This window comes from Choloepus didactylus, chromosome 7 (genome assembly GCF_015220235.1).
Source record: "Choloepus didactylus isolate mChoDid1 chromosome 7, mChoDid1.pri, whole genome shotgun sequence".
Classification (NCBI taxonomy): domain Eukaryota; kingdom Metazoa; phylum Chordata; class Mammalia; order Pilosa; family Megalonychidae; genus Choloepus; species Choloepus didactylus.
The window spans coordinates 151530660-151546389 of record NC_051313.1 but is presented as its reverse complement, the minus strand read 5'-3'; the positions used below and the strand labels follow the sequence as shown (position 1 = coordinate 151546389).

Genomic DNA, 15730 nt, shown 5'->3' with positions numbered 1-15730 from the left:
GAACCATATGAAAACCCTGTGATGGCTGTTCTGGGGGATAAATAAAAGGCCATAAAAGTTCATGATCCTTCATTTCTTTGCACAATTTCAGATTATATGATGCTCAAAAAATAAAAGAGTCTTGACTTAACGCATTTTTCTTTAGCTTTTCTATTCATCTTATTTTGGAGTCTAACATTTCTAGTTAGAAAAACCCTTAACCATCAAAATATCAGATTTCACTCCTCCTAAAATTGCCATAGACATACGTGTTAGAGCCAGTATTAACAGAAAAAATGCTTTCTGTAGCGTGGGGACCACGGCCACAAAAGGGGAGAGGTGGCTGGCTTGTTCACGGGCCCTGAGCTGCTGTGCTTTCTCAGCCTTCCGGCTCGACACCCTTTCCAGACTCAGTATGCAGGTGCCGGGTGGCTGCCATGAACTCTGGAGCCATGAAGATTCACAGCAAAAGACATTTCCAGGGTGGAATTAAAGCAAAAAATGAAAAAAACAGAACATCTTTGAAATCTCTAAAAACTGATAACAAACCATTAAAATCCAAATACAAGCCACTTTGGGGAAAACTATTTTACCTGGACATACCTTCTGTCACAATATCTGAAAGACTGCAAAAAGACATTAAAGATCTTGGAGGGGTGTGTTTAAGCAGGGGAAAATTATTAGTTAAAAAGGCTATCAAGGACCATACATCAGATACTACATTGAACAAAAGAAAAAAGAATTGCATTTACTCAAGAAATCAAGCACTTCTGTAAGAGATGTGGGGAAAAGAGCTGGTACACAGAAAACAAGAACAGGTAGACTGAAAAAGCCTTTTGTAAAGGTGGAAGATATGAGTCAACTAGATAGGCCATTTTATCTTCATTTGACCAACATGCCTTTTACAAATTATTCTATTCAGAAGCCCTGTAGCCCATTTGATGTGGATAAACCACCTTTCATCCAAAAGCAAACTCAGGTTAAACTAAGAATCCAAACAGATGGTGATAAATATGGTGGAACCCCAGTTCAATTCCATTTGATAGAGAATTAAAAAAAAAAGGATATTGTGAATGTTGCTTGCAGGAATATGAAGATCTTGAAACTAATAAAATACAGTGTTAGCTCCCTTTCTCCTGTTATTGCAAAGACTAAACCAAGAGAACACCTAGAACTGCAATATGTTTCTTAGAAGGACTTCAGGAAAAATAAAGCTGGGCAGATGATCAAGTAAAACTTACTGTGTAAAGAAACCCAGGAACCCGAACAAAAATTTACATTTATTTCAGAACCTATCTCCTGCCCTTCAAGTGAGCTGAGAAGACTTGATGAGAAAAAGACTGACAAATATTCTGTGTTAAATCCAGCTGAAAATGACATAAACCAGGATTTTATGCAGCTACCTTCCCATAAAAATAAACAAGGATGCAATCTTGATGTTTCTGAACATAAATGCACTATAAATGAAAGCGATTTAGAAGAACTAAGGGTAGATGACTGTGTGGGCTACAGGCATCTATACAATTTTGTAATTTCAATAAAAATAATAGTGCATCTCAACTGAAACAAAAGTCAGATACTGCGCTTTCTCCAGGAAAGGATCTGAAGGAAAAAGACCTTAATTCAACATTTGGTCATTATTCTGGTCTCCTAGCAATAAATAGTTCACAAGAGCACCTAACAATTCAGGCATCCCATTACCCTCTCATTGAACAAAATGATTATGACACCAAGGATGTAGAAAGTTTACCTTCTGGTAAAATCCATTAAAAAGTGGAAATATTAATTGGAAGAAATAAAAAAGAAAATATGGAACCAAATGTGGAATAAAATAAGAAAAGAAATGAGTTTCTTACTACACAAGAAAAAAACAAAATTTGTAGTTCACCAGTGCAATCTTAACTGGACTTATTTCAGACTAGTGAAAAAAAATCAGAACTTTTGGGCTCCACAAGTTATACTGAAAACAGTGGCATGTATGATGTTATAGACATTGAGGGAGAAGAAAATTCAAATGATCTGTTGTCAATGTTTTTCTCTTCCCTTTCTACTTCTACATTTGCCGGCTTTTAGTCTTTAAACAATTTATACTTTTCAGAAATAATAAGGATCATATTCTTGAAATTTTTACAAATATGTACAAAAATTCTTAAGAATTTTTTGCCAACTTTGTTTACAGAGTTAAACGTTGTTATTAACAATAAAGGCAATGTTTGCATTTTTTCTGCAAAGAAAATGCTTCCTGTGTTTGCTCTCTCTCTTTTTAAATACTATCCTTTATCTAATTCTAGTTCTTTCAAATTGTTCCTATTTTTGTAAAATCATCTCATAAGAGGCTCACAAAATCCTTAGGTGTTTGCTTTTGGATAACTTTAACATGACGTTGTAGTGTAGAAGATTAAATGAAAGTTACATTTTTGGCTTCCAGTCAACCAAGATGGTGGCATAAGATGCTTCAGGGTGTCATTTCTACACAGAATCTTCGAACAAGTGGCAGACACTGACAACGCCATCTTCCTCAAAACTCCTAAACGGTTAGAGGGTTGCAGTAACTGAGCAAATGCCAAATCAAGAAAGAGCAGCTTGAACAATGGTAGGCAAACTGTTAGTGCCCTTGCTAACCACTCCCCCAAACCCTTCCCTGGCATGATGTAGAACCAGCCTGAGTTCCCACTGAGGGTCCCTGGCCCTATTCCAGAGAGAACAGAGTAACCCATATGTGCACATTAGGATGCCTGTATGTCAGTGTCAGTTTATCCAATGGAAGCCTGAAAGACTGAGCCAAGAAACTCATCTCCCATTGACCCTCCAAGAATTTGTCTTGCAGGCAGAGGAGCACTGTAAGAAATAATTCAGTTGAAGCAGACTGGGACAAACAACTACCTACATTAAGTCATACAGCAGAGCACCCAGGAGGCAGTAAAAGTCTGTTTCAAAGAGAAGGGGCATTCAAATTCTTGTAAAGGGGTGAATTCCTAAGGCCATAAGCAAGCACAAGAAGAGGACAAGAAGCAGGCTCCAGTCAGGCTCAGATAAGACACAGAGGACCCTCAGGCTGAACTTCCTGATAGGAGAGTTAAGCTCTGAAGGTGAGCACCAACCAAAGCAGAGCTAATTTGCAAAAACAGTGAAAGGTGCTTTGTGCTTTAGTTTGTTTTTGTTAGCTCCTGGCACTCAAGGAAATCTCTGTCATATCATTAGTTGCATACAAACGTAAGGAACAGAAACTTCAGGGAATACATCCCAGAGTTAACAGTTCAAAATATTAAAATGTACAGTGTGAAACAAAAGATTAGAAAACAAAGAAAGAGGAAATGATGGCCCTGTTACCAATCAAAAGCGGTGGGTTTCTTGCCCCATGTGCTCAAATGGCTAATTCCTAAGACACCAGGGTTTCAAAGACAGAGTTTATTGCTAGGCAGAAGCAGCAGATCAGATGACCTATCAACCTAAAAATCTGTCTCCCTGAACTGCAGTAATCCTGATAGTTTTATAGTATCAAAAGATGGGCAGGTTTTAGGCTCAAGGTGATGAGATTACAGGTGATCTAATTATTGAGCATGCACAGTTGATTATGTGCTTAGTCACAGAACATATGTAAGAAAATGGTGGCCTTAATATGATGATAGGTGTGATTTTTAGTAGTGTAATGAGGTATATCACTTATGGGTTAAATTTTAAGCTGCTGCACATGTCAGGTGGGCCCATTTTGGTTAGATCCAGCTCCATTTATCAAGATAGCCTTGGAAATGGGGTGGGTTAGTTCTGGGTGATTCAAGTCCCCTCATTAATAAACATTAGGGACTGTCTTTAATGACCATAAGACTCTAAAGTTGAAAAACAGAATAAGGAGTTATAAGTGAGGTCAGTCGTAAGGTTTTTACATTCACAAAATAAAGGTTATATCATTATACAATCATTACCAGAGATCAAGGCAGCTGGATTACAGTTCAAAGATGTCAGGTATTTCCCTCTGTCTATTTTACTATGCCAGAAAGTAAAAGGGAATATCTACATACTAATTCAGTAATCACAATCATCCCGTAAATCCTAATTTCTCAGTTACAGCCAATCCAAAGGAACAAGATAAAAATCCAGAAACCATCAATGAAGATCAGACTTTGAACATATCAGACAAAGACTTTAAAAAAGTGATCCTCAGTATGCTCAAAGAGATAAAGGAAAGCATGGAGAAATAAAGTGTTCTAGTTTGCTGATGCTGCCGGAATGCAAAACACCAGAAATGGATTGGCTTTTATAAAAGGGGGGTTATTTGGTTACACAGTTACAGTCCTAAGGCCATAAAGTGTCCAAGGTAATGCATCAACAATTGGGTACCTTCACTGGAGGATGGCCAATAGTGTCTGGAAAACCTCTGTTAGCTGGGAAGGCATGTGGCTGGCGTCTGCTCCAGAGTTCTGGTTTCAAAATGGCTTTCTCCTAGGATGTTCCTCTCTAGGCTTCAGCTTCTCTCCAAAATGTCATTCTCAGTTGCTTTTGGGGTGTTTGTCCTCTCTTAGCTTCTCCGAAGCAAAAGTCGGCTTTCAAAGGCCATCTCCAAAATGTCTCTTGTAAGCTGAAGCTCCTCTCTCAGTTCCAGTACGTTCTTCAAAGTGTCCCTCTTGGCTGTAGCTCTTCTTCAAAATGTCATTCACAGCTGCACTGAATTCCCTCTGTCCATCAGCTCATTTATATGGCTCCACTGACTCAACTTAGACCCACCCCGAATGGGTGAGCAACACCTCCATGGAAATTATCCAATCAGAGTCATCACCCACAGCTGGGTAGGGCACATTCCCAAGAAACACTCAAAGAATTACAATCTAACAACACTGATAATGTCTGCCCACACAAGAGTACATCAAAGATAAGGGCATCTGGGGGACACAATACATTCAAACTGGCACAGAAAGAAAGGATTTGAAGAAAACAATGAATAAACAATACAAGAATCTCAACAAAGAGACTGCAGTTTTAAAAAAGAACCAAATAGTACTACTGGAGTTGAAATTCACAATACCTGAAATGAAAAATTCTCTAGAGGATTTAACAACAGATTGGAAATGGCAGAAGAAGGAATCAGTGAACATGAAGGCAAGGAAGTTGAAATAATTCAGGCTGAGGAGTATAAAGAAAAAAATAGAGACCTGTGGGACACCATCAAGCATACCAATATATGCATTATGGGAATCCCAGAAGAAGAAGAAAGAGAGAAATGGGTTAAAGGAATATTCAAAGATATAATGGCAGAAAATTCTCCAAAGTTAAAGAAAGACATGAATAGGCACAATTCAAGAAGCCCAAGAAACCCAAGAGAGGATAAATCCAAAGAGAATCATGCCCAGACACACAGTAATCAAACTGTCCAATACCAAAGACAAGGAGAGAGGTCTGAAATCTGCAAGAGAAAAGCAACATGTACAAGACAATCCCGATAATATTAAGTGCCAAATTCTCATCCGAATCCATGGAGGCAAGAAGGCAGTGGAATGAAATATTTAAAGTGCTGAAAGAAAACAATTACCAACCAAGACTTTAATAACTGGCAAGACTTTCTTTCAAAAATAGGGGGGAGATGAAGACATTCCTAGATAAATAAAAGCTGAGGGAGATCATCACCACTAAAACTGCTCTACAAGCAGTGCTAAAAAGAGTTAAAGAGGAAAAGGAAAGAACACAAGACATTGGATCAAAATGGCATAAATAAACAAAGACCTCCAGTAAAGGTACCATGTGGGCACTTATAAATGCCAGTACTATGGTATTGGTTCTTTTTATATGTAACCCCACTTTTTACTTCCTACAGTTCTAAAATGCAAAGGCATAAACTATAATGAAAAATCTATGGTTATGGACATACAGGTATAAAGATATAGTTTGTAAAATATACAACAAAAATGTGGAGGGATAGAGGGGTACAGGAATATTGTATGTGTATGGTATAAAATTAAGATGGTATGAAACAAAACATGATTGTTCTAGATTTAGAATGTTAAATTTTAGCTGCATGGTAACCACAAAGAAAATATATGAAAAGTATATACTGAGAGGAACTTCTGGGAAAGATGGTGGAGTAGGGAGCCCCAGGACTTACTCCTTCTCCAAAGTCAGGTAATGGACAGGCAGAACTGTCTGAAACAACTGTTCTGGGGCTCAGGAGGCCAGAACACTGTACAGCACCCAGGGAAGAGTGGGATGAACAAGCTGGGAAACAGCAATAAAGAACAGTGAGTAGCTTGCTCCATGGCGGCTGCTGGCACCCACCCCCCACTCTCATGGTGGTCTGCCTTGAGTCAGGTCCCTGGCTGACTGCAGCAGATGGAGAGGGACATGGAAGCCCCACTCCCCAAGAATGGATGAGTGGGGCATGTCCGAGTACTAATCATGACATTTGATCCACAAATTTAGATCATGGGGTCCTGACTCTGAACTCTTTTAGACCACCCCAGACAGGGATCACCATGGCCATTGTTTCTACCCCACCCCTCACAGGGGAAAAGGTGGCAGAGGTTTAAAGATGCATGGCCTCCTTAGGGCTGCAGGCAACAGTTAGCTGAAGAGGCTCATCTGCTGGACAGTCCAGGAAAGTGCAGCTTCAGGGAGCTGTCTAAAAGGCTTTTGGGTGTCTCTCCTGACCCTCACTCCAGGGCACTTTGGAACTGGTCTGCACCCGCTTCATGGATCCCTGGCCCTTTTTTGACTAAGAAATACTGACTTGGGAAAATTCTTTCTGTGATAACCCTCTACCCAGAATTTGCCCTCCAGGCAAAAGCAGTTAGAGGTGTGTAAACAAGTTCAGTAAAATTCTGACATCTCTGAACTGTAATCCAACTGCCTTGATCTCTGATAATGATTATATAATGATATAGCCTTTATCTTGTGAATGTAAAGGAGAGTAAACAAAACTATACAGGCAAAACAAAAGCAAACAGAACAGATTTTGATTCACAGAGAAGGAACAGAGAAAATGAAGCTTTCTCCTGGAGGTGAAACAACTGCACAAATAGTACAATCTTAAAAATTATACTGCATATCCAGAGAAAGAATGAAATGAAGAAAAGATGAAAAGGATAATTTCCTAGAAACACATGCACAACCTACACTGACTTGAGAAGAAACAGAAAACCTCAACAAACAAATTACAAGTGAAGAGATTGACCTAGTCATCAAAAATCTCCCAACAAAAAAAAGCCCAGGACCAGATGGTGTCACAGGTTGTGCCAGTTTGAATGTATTATGTCCCCCAAATGCCATTATCTTTGATGTAATCTTGTGTGGGCAGATGTTATCAGTGTTGATTAGACTGTAATTCTTTGAGTGTTTCCATGGAAATGCACCCCACCCAACTGTGGGTGATGACTCTGATTGGATAATTTCTGTGAAGGTGTTACCCCATCCATTCAGGGTGGGTCTAAACTAAATCACTGGAGTCATATAAATGGGCTGACAAACAGAGGGAACTCAGTGCAGCTGAGAGTGACATTTTGAAGAGGAGCTACAGCCAAGAGAGACCCTTTGAAGAAACCACAGGAGCTGCAGATGAGAGACAGTTTGAAGATGGCCATTGAAAGCAGACTCTTGCTCTTGAGAAGCTAAGAGAGGACAAACACCCCAAGTGCAATTAAGAGTGACATTTTTGAGGAACTGCAGCCTAGAGAGGAACATCCTGGGAGAAAGCCACTTTGAAACCAGAACTTTGGAGCAGATGCCAGCCATGTGCCTTCCCAGCTAACAGAGGTTTTCTGGACACCATTGGCCATCCTCCAGTGAAGGTACCCGATTGCTGATGTGTTACCTTGGACACTTTATGGCCTTAAGACTGTAACTTTGTAACCAAATAAACCCCCTTTTATAAAAGCCAATCCATCTCTGGTGTTTTGCATTCTGGCAGCATTAGCAAACTAAAACACAGGTGAATTCTACCAATCATTCTAAGAAAAATTAATACCAATCCTGCTCAAACTCTTCCAAAAAAATTTGAAGATGAGGGAACACTACCTAACTCATTCTATAAAGCCAAAATCACTCTAATTTGAAAGCCAGATAAGGATACAACAGGAAAAGAAAATTACAGACCAAATTCTGTTATGAATATAGAAGCAAAAATCTTCAACAAAATTCTTGCAAATCAACTATCAAATCTCAACAGCACATTAGAACAATGATGCACCATGATCAAGTGGGCTTCATCCCAGGTGTGCAAGGGTGGTTCAACATAAAAAATAAATTAATGTAACTGCCAGTTTGGATATATTATGACCCCCACAAAAGCCATGATCTTTTAATCCAATCTTGGTGGGTGGAAACTTGTGATTGAGAATTTCCATGGAGATGTTTCTCACCCAACTGTGGGTCATAAATCTGATTGAATTCTTTCCATAGAGGTGTGGATGCTGTTCATTTACAGTAGGTCTTAATTAGATCACTGGAGTCCTTTAAAGAGAGCTCACACAGAGAGCAGGAAGGAAAAAAAAACACCCAAGAGCAGCTGAGAGAGACTTTGGGAGTGTTGCTTTGGAGCTGGTGCTTAGAGATGATTGGAGACATCTGGAGATGCTAGCCCAGAGACATTTTGGGGAAAGCCATTTTGAAACCAGAACCCCTGAGCAAAGGATCAGCAGACACCAGCCACATGCCTTCTCAGAGAGATTTTTCCAGAGGCCATTGGCCACTCTTCAGTGAAGATATCCTTTTATTGATGCCTTAACCTGGAAATTTTCATGGCCACAGAACTGTAAATTTGTAACATAATAAACCCCCTTTATAAAAGCCAATCCATTTCTGGTAATTTGCATATGGCAGCTCTAGCAAATTAGAACAGTAACACACCACATTAACAAATCAAAGGGGGAAAACCACATAATCATCTCAATTGATGCAGAAAAGGCATTTCACAAAATGCAGCATCCTTTCTTCATAAAAACACTTCAAAAGATAGGAATAGAAAGAAACTTCCTCAACATGATAAAGGGCATATATGAAACACCCACAGGTAGCATTGTATTCAATGGTAAAAGACTGAAAGCTTCCCCTATAAGACAGGGAACATGACAACAATGCCCACTGTCACCACTGTTATTCAATATTGTGCTAGAAGTTCTAGCTAGAGCAGTTAGTGAAGAAAAAGAAATAAAAGGCATCCAAACTGGAAAGGAAGAAGTAAAACTTTCTGTATTTGCACAACCTGATCATATGTATAGGAATTCCCAAAGAGGCTCCACGACAAAGCTACTAGAGCTAGTAAATGAGTCATCAAACTGGCAGGATACAAGTTCAACTTACAAAAGTCAGTAGCATTTCTATACACTAGTAATGAGCATTCTCAGGAGGAAATCAAGAAAAAAATCCCTTTTACAGTATCAACTAAAATAATCAAATATCTAGGAATAAATTTGACCAAGGATGTAAAGGTTCTGTATTCAGAAAACTACAAAACATTGCTAAAAGAAATCAAAGAAGATCTAAATAAATGGAAGGACATTTCACTTTCATAGATTGGAAGACTAAATTTTGTTCAGATGTCAATTATTCCCAAACTGATTAACAGATAACACAGTCCCCATCAAAATTCCAAAAGTTTTCTTCAAAGAAATGGAAAAAACAATCATCAGATTTATATGGAAGGATAAGGCATCACAATAGCAAAACCATCTTGCTAAAAGAAGCACAAATTTGGAGGACTCACATTCCCCCAATTTTGAAACCTATTACAGAGCTACAGTAATCCAAACCACATGGTACTGGCACAAGGAAAGGCATATAGATTAATGGAATTGAATTGAGAGTACAGAAGTAAACCCTTACATCTATGGCCAACTGATTTTTGACAATGGGAAAAGAATAGTCTCAGTGGGGAGAGAATAATCTCTTCAACAAAGGATACTGGGAAAACTGAGTATCTATACGCAAAAGAATGAGTGCAGACCTGTACCTCACACCATATACAAACATTAACTCAAAATAGATTACAGACCTAAATATAAGAACCAAAACTGTAAAACCTCTAGAAGAAAACATAGGTGAGCATCTTCAGGACCTTATGTTATGCAATGGTTTCTTAGACATTACACAAAAGCATGAGCAACAAAAGAAAAAATAAATAAATGGGACTTCATCAAAATTAAAAACTGTTATGCATCAAGGGACTTTATCATGAAAGTTAAAGGCCAACCTACAGAATATGAGAAAATAATTGTTAAGCACTGTGCCGGTTTGAAACTGTTATGGACCCCAGAAGAGCCGTGATTTTTCAACCCAATCTTGTTGGGTGGAACATTTTGATTGAGAGTTTTCAGGGAGATGTGACTCACCCAATGGGCGAGACCTGTCATTGGGTTATTTCCACGGAAGTGTGGCCTCACCCATCCAGGGTGGGTCTTGATTAGTCCACTGGAGCTCCAGAGTCAATGCTGATGCTGATGCTTGGAGTTGCAGACAGAAGGACATTTGGAGATGTTAAGCTAAGAGATGAAGCCCAGAGTTTTCCCTGGGGAAGCTAAGAGAGGACCCCCAGATGCTTAGAGAGGAATGCTCTGAGAGAAAGAAGCGAGGACTCAAAGGAGCTCAAAGAGAGGCACTGAAACACAACCCAGAGCAAAGGACCAGCAGATGTCAGCCACGTGCCTTCCCAGCTGACAGAGGTGTTCCAGATGCCATCGACCGTTCTCCAGTGAAGGCATCCTCTTGCTGATGCCTTAGTTTGGACTCTTCTATGGCCTCAAAACTGTGACTGTGTAACCCAATAAATATCCTTTATAAAAGGCAATCCATTTCTGGTATTTTGCATAATGGCAGCACTAGCAAACAGGAACAATCATATATCTGATAAGAATTTAATACACAGAATATAAAAGAAAGCCTACAACTCAACAATAAAAAGACAGACAACCCAATTAAAACATGGAGAAAAGACTTGAATAGAAATTTCTCCAAGAAGATATAGAAATAACCAAAAAGCACATGAAAAGATGCTAAACATCATTTGCCACTAGGGAAATGTACATCAAAACCACACTGAGATACCATTTCACATCTGCTAAAATGGCTACTATTGAACAGAAAACAAGTATTGGAGAGAATGTAGGGAAACAGAAACACTCGTTCACTTTTGGTGGGAATGTAAAATGGTGCAGCTGCTGTGCGAGACAGTTTGGTAGGCCCTCAGAAATCCCCTTTCTAGGTATATACTCAAACAAATTAAAGCAGGGACATGAACAGATACTTGCACACTGCTGTTCACAGCCCCATTATTCACAATTGCCAAAAGATGGAAGCAACCCAAGTGTCCATCAGCAGATGAATGGATAAACAAAGTGTGGTGTATCCATATGTTCCAGTTTGCTAAAGCTTCCAGAATGCAAAATACCAGAAGTGGATTGGTTTTTACAATGGGGCATTATTAGTTCACAAATTTACAGGCCTAAGGCCATGAAAATGTACAAAATAAGGCATCAAGGGATAGATACGTTCTCTGAGGAAAAGGCTGCTGGCATCTGGAATACCTCTGTCAGCTGGGAAGGCATGTGGCTGATGTCTGCTGGTCCTTTCCTCCCGGGTTGCATTGCTTCCAGCTTCTGATTCCAGTGACTTTCTCCTTAAGTGTCTGTGGGTTCTCACTTAGCTTCTCCATGGAAAACTCTGGGCTTCATGTCCTAGCTTAGCATCTCCAAACATCTAGGTCTGTGTCAGCTCTGAGCTCTCTTTGTCTGTGAGCTCTCTTAAGGACTCCAGTAAACTAATTAAGACCCACTTTGAATGGGCAATGTCATACTTCCATGGAAATAATCTAATCAAAAGGTCCCCTTGGGTGGGTCACATCACCACGGAAACAACCTAATCAAAAGATCCCATCCACAATAGGTCTGCCCCCATAAGATTGCATTAAAGAAAATCAGTTTTTATGGAGTACATAACAGACTCAAACCAGCACACCATACAATGGAATACTATTCAGCTGTAAAAAGGAATGAAGTTCTGATATATGTGACAACACAGATGAATCTTGAAGCCATCATGTAGAGTGAAATAAACCAGACACAAAGGGACAAATATTGTATGATTTCACTGATATGAAATAATTGGAATAAGCAAATTCATAAAGTCAGAAGCTAGAACATAAATTCCCAGGGGCCAGGGTGGAGTCAGGAATGGGGAGTTAATGTTTAATTGGTACAGAGTTTCTGTTTGGGGTGTTGGAAATGGTTTTGGTAATGGATCGTAGTGATGGTACAACAACTTTGAGAATGTAATTAACAACACTGAGTTTTATATTTGAATGTGGTTAAAAGGGGAAATTTTAGGCTATATATGCTACTAGCATAAAATTAAAAAAAAAAACACCACAGAACTGTACAACACAAAGAGTGAACACGAATGTAAACCACAGATTATATTTAATAACATAATTGTAATTATACTTGTTCTAGTTTGCTCATCAGAAGTATCTGTAGAGTCCATATTTCCATAAACAGTCTCTTCAAAGCAGTTTATGCCTTCTCTATCAAGCTCCTCACAATTCTTCCAGAATCTTCCCTTTATCCATTTAAAAAGCCATTCTAACATGTTTGGTATTTGCAAACTCAGCAGCAAAAGCACCCCACTCCTTGTACCAAAATCTGTTCTAGTTTGCTAATGCTGCTGGAATGCAAAACACCAGAGATGGAATGTCTTTTATAAAAGGGGGTTTATTTGGTTGCACAGTTACAGTCTTAAGGCCATAAAGTGTCCAAGGTAACACATCAGCAATCAGGTACCTTCAATGAAGAATGGCCAGTGGTGTCTGGAAAACCTCTCTTAGGTGGGAAGGCACGTGGCTGGCGTCTGCTCCAAAGTTCTGGTTTCAAAATGGCTTTCTCCCGGGACGTTCCTCTCTAGGCTGCAGTTCCTCAAAAATGTCACTCTTAGTTGCACTTGGCATATTTGTCCTCTCTTAGCTTCTCTGGAGCAAGAGTCTGCTTTCAACTGCCATTTTCAAACTGTCTCTCATCTGCAGCTCCTGTGCTTTCTTCAAAGTGTCCTTCTTGGCTGTAGCTCCTCTTCAAATGTCACTCACAGCTGCACTGAGTTCCTTCTGTTATGTCAGCTCATTTATATGGCTCCACTGATCAACTTAGACCCACCCTGAATGGGCGGAGCAACACCTCCATGGAAATTATCCAATCAGAGTCACCACTCACAGCTGGGTGGGGCACATTCCAAAGAAACTCTCAAAGAATTACAATCTAATCAACACTGCTAACATCTGCCCACACAAGATTACATCAAAGATAATGGCATTTGGGGGACACAATATATTCATATTGGCACAATACTGTTGCATCAATTGTAACAAAGGTATCACATTAACTCAGTGTTAATAATAGGAAAACCTGTGTGAGAGGAAGGTATATGGAGACTCTATTTTCTGCACGATTTTTCTGTAAACCCACAGCTTCTCTTTAAAAAGAAGAAGACAAGGTGACTCAGGAAGCAATAACGGGGTGTCTCACCTGTGCAGTGTGCAGGACTGTAAGGAGGATTGACGCCCAGACCATGGTGAGCCACCCAAAGCTTGGCTACCTGAGCAGAATTGCTCCACTCAGTAACCTTGGCAAATCCTAGAACTCACTTCATTTCCCCCCATGTCTGCAAAATCACTATACTTTGTTGTCTGGTGTCAATGCCTTCAGAAACTTTACTGCCTATATTTTGTCCATTAAAATATGTTTTGGTCACAAAAACAAAATTCAGTTCCCCAGGAGCTCTAAGCTTGTGAAGTGCTCCATGTGGTGCATTGTGGCAACCCTGTTGGAAGGTGCCAATAAAGAGGCTTCTAGACTTGCAAAGATTGTCAGGCCCCAGTGGGACTTCATAGGAAGCACCCAGAGCATGGAGTGTTCTGGCCATTCCAAAGGTGCCCTGTCATTTCTGCTACAATACCTTCCCCATGTAAAAGCAAAAAGCTCTACAAATCCCATCTGTGGTATGGCATGATTCGGAGTGGGACTATGTGGCTTCCAAGTAAGTACCAGGCCCTAGGAGTGAAGGAGGGTTCTGCTCACTCTTCCATGGCTCCTAAAAAGAAGCCCTTAAAGAGGTGGTGCTTCAAAACATTTTTGAGGAATCCTGGTTTCAAAATGGCTTGGTGCCATTCGCAAGATGGAAAGAGAAGAGCTACTTTAAGTGGTGGGGACAGCCAGCAGGCACTAGGCTAGGGCAGCTCCGGGCAGGCTACCACAGAGTTATGATGTCCCAGCCCTGCCCAGATCCTAAGGAAGCTCCATTGGCCTCCCAGCACCAGCCCCAGTCTTGCAGTGATGCCCAGAGACCCACCATGGCAAACACCAAGGATAGGATCATCCATCTTCTTGGGTTGGAATCACCTGTCTTGAAGATGGGTGTTCTGGTTTGCTAATGCTGCCTTTTTGCAAAATACAAGAAATGGATCAGCTTTTATAAAGGGGGTTTATTTAGTTACAAAGTTACAGTCTTAAGGCCATAAAATGTCCAGGGTAAGTCATCAACAATAGGGTACCATCACTGGAGGATGGCCAATGGTGTCTAGAAAAGCTTTGTTAGCTGAGAAGGCACATGGCTGGTGTCTGCTTCAGAGTTCTGGTTTCAAAACGGCTTTCTCCCAGGACGTTCCTCTCTATCTAGGCTGCAGTTCCTCAAAATGTCACTCTTAGTTGCTCTTGGGGCGTTTTTCCCTCTCTTAGCTTCTCCAAAGCAAAAGTCTGCTTTCAATGGCCGTCTTAAAACTGTCTCTCATCTGTAGCTCCTCTCTTCTCAGCTCCTGTGCATTCTTCAAAGTGTCCCTCTTGGCTGTAGCAAGCTCACTCCTTTGGTCTGTGCTTATACAGTGCTTTAGTAAACTGATCAAGGCCCAAGCTGAATGGGCGGGACCACACCTCCATGGAAATTATCCAGTCAGAGTTATCACCCACAGTTGGGTGGAGCACATTTCCATGGAAACAACCTAATTCAAACTTTCCAACTTAATCAACACTAATATGCCTGCCCCCATAAGACTGCATCAAAGAACATGGCTTTTTCTGGGGGACATAATGTATTTCAACTGGTACAATGGGCTCACACTGAGTTATGGAAAAAAAAAAACCCCTTTCTCACCTCCAAACCCAGCTCTGCTTGGCCCCTTGCTCTACAGGGCTTTTTAGTACCTTTTGCATTGCTGCCTTGCCTGACTCCCACCCTCAGGGAATGGTTTAAACCAACCATTCCAGCCTCAGGTATGTTTTTGTTCCTTACCCCGGACACGTGGCTGCTGGCAGTGCCCACAGTAACCCCCGGGCCTTATCACTTCAGGGAGCGCCAAGCTAATCCCTGGCGGCCAGCCCCTGCCCCGCCTCCCAGGTGCTGGCGTGGCCGTCCACAAATGTGCAGATACTATTCGACAGTGTACAGCAGTGTACACCAGTAGACAAAACATCTCCGCTGTCTTGCCGCTTGGGGGGAAGGATTCGGAGACCCGAGAGCTCCGGCAGCACCGAGAACTGGCCCAGTGCCAACCTGTCAATTCCTCACTCTGGCTTCCTCCCCTTCCCCATCTCCTTCTCCACTTCCCGCCACCATCCCCCACCACCGTTTCCTGGGATCCACCTGCCCCTCAAACTATTACCCTTCCAGGCAAAGCAAAAACATTCAAAAACAAAAGAACCTCATTTTTGTCAAATTTCAGAAGTTTTTATTTCCCTCAATTCATTTTCCTCCCTTGATTACCCAAATGTATGATTTATTTTTTAAGGGGAGATTT

At 40.7% G+C, this 15730-nt stretch overlaps 1 pseudogene; it reads left to right on the top strand.

Annotated features, from left to right (window-relative positions):
• The first annotated feature begins 758 nt into the window (after positions 1 to 758).
• On the top strand, positions 759 to 2052 carry LOC119540896 (annotated as a pseudogene).
• Positions 2053 to 15730: the final 13678 nt, after the last annotated feature.